This window comes from Mus caroli, unplaced genomic scaffold, assembly GCF_900094665.2.
Source record: "Mus caroli unplaced genomic scaffold, CAROLI_EIJ_v1.1 scaffold_23909_1, whole genome shotgun sequence".
Classification (NCBI taxonomy): Eukaryota; Metazoa; Chordata; class Mammalia; order Rodentia; family Muridae; genus Mus; species Mus caroli.
In genome coordinates, this window is record NW_018390564.1 from 1 (window position 1) to 2004 (window position 2004).

The 2004-nt window shown below is 43.3% G+C and overlaps 1 pseudogene; it reads right to left on the reverse strand.

Moving 5' to 3' along the window:
• Positions 1 to 43: 43 nt before the first annotated feature.
• Positions 44 to 1112, reverse strand: LOC110288712 (annotated as a pseudogene).
• Between the last annotated feature and the right edge of the window lie 892 nt (positions 1113 to 2004).

A 2004-nucleotide genomic window follows, 5' to 3' on the forward strand; every position in this document is an offset into this window, starting at 1 on the left:
TGTTTCCCTAATTTCCTTCTCTGCCTGTTTATCCTTTGTGTACAGAAAGGCCATTGACAGTGGGAGGCTGGTAATAAATGCCAACCTTGAAGCCTGTGGGGTACCAGTTCACAAACTGGATGGTACTCATGGTCTTGATGGTGGCAATGGAAGCATTGACATCTTTGGGAACCACATCACCACGGTACAACAGGCAGCAAGCCATGTATTTACCATGGCAAGGGTCACATTTCAACTTCTGGTTGGCTGGTTCAAAGAAGGCACTGGTGATTTCGGCTACAGAAAGCTGCTCATGGTACGCTTTCTCAGTAGAGATGGCAGTGTCACAAGTGGTCAGAGGGAAGCAGATTCGAGCGTAGGGTACCAGGTAGGTTTGGAATTCTGTCAGATCAACATCCAGGGCCCCATCAAATCTGAGGAAAGCAGTGATGGAAGACACAATTTGACCTATCAACCTGTTTAGGTTAGTGTAGGTTGGGCACTGAATGTCGAGGTTTCTACGACAGATATAGTTGGCTTATCGTTTACCATGAAGCCACAATCAGAGTGCTCCAGGGTGTGTGGGTGATGAGTATGGAATTTTAGGGCTCTACCACATCAGTTGAAACCTGGAGGGGGGGGCGGTGGATAATTGGAGAATTCCAGTTTGGACTTCTTTCCGTATTCAAGAGAGCTGCTCCATAAGCAGGGAGGTGAACCCAGAGCCAGTTCACCCACCAAAGCTGTGGAAAACCAAGAATTCCTGGAGACCTGTGCACTGGTCAGCCAGCATTTGAATCCTGTCCAAGACTCGCAAGAAGGATCTCCTTGCCAATGGTATAGTAGCCACAGGCATAGTTATTTTCAGCATCTTCCTTGCATGTAATGAGCTGCTCAGGTGAAAGAGCTAGCAGTAGGTGCCAGTGCAAACTTCGTCTATAACTGTTGGTCTACGAGCACTGCCCGGGCACATGTTTATCAGTTCTTGTCTCACTGAAGAAGGTGTTGAAGGAGTCATTGCCTCCCACAAAGGTCTTGTCACTTGGCATCAGGCCATGGGGCTGAATGCTATGTTCCAGGCAGTAGAGCTCCCAGCAGGCATTGCCGATCTGGACAGCAGCTTGGCCAAGGTAGATGGAGTAGATGGAGATGTACTCACTCCATGGTTGCTGCTTCGCGATTGCCATGGAATGGTGAAGGTGAGGAGGAGGTGTTGCTTCTTACAGCACAACTCTTAGGCGGTTCATGCCTTCCTTGGTGCTGTGAAGTCTCTATACCCCAGTATTGGGGAATGGCAGGACCAGGAATGGGAGTGGGTGGGTTGGGAAGCAGGGGGACAGAGGAGGGGATAGGGGATTTTTCGGAGGGAAAACTAGGAAAGGAGATAACATTTGAAATGTAAATAAAGAAAATATCTAATAAAAAAAGAAAAAAAAGAACCTGTTTTGAATACATAGTTCCTATGCATTGTATTTTAGGTTGAAATCCATCATTATATCCACTAGCTAAATTTTATTTTAGACTCAGTGTTTTGAGGTCTAAACAATTAATATTTCCTCTTTTGTAGCTGAGATTAAGTCAGCAAACCACACAAAATTAATACTTCATCATTTTCATCCTTGCTGGCTGTGTTAGCACACTTTCATTTACAGGCTATGATTTGATTAAGTTCTGGATTATAAGTATTGTAATTTTTGCTACACTAAATAAGCAATTTCATGTATTTTAACTTATTCTCTACACAACCACTCTCTTGGAACATTTTACTGAATTAATTAATTATACTCTGTAGCAAGTCATTCTGAATATATAATTTCATGTAGAATTGGATTTGTTCTTGATGTGTTTTCCTTTAAGTTTACTACAGAGAGTTGTTTATTTTCTGTGTGGCATTTTTGTCTGACCTGAAGTTTGTACTTATAGTTCCCAAAGGTTCTCTTCTCTTCTCTTCTCTTCTCTTCTCTTCTCTTCTCTTCTCTTCTCTTCTCTTCTCTTCTCTTCTCTTCTCTTCTCTTCTCTTCTCTT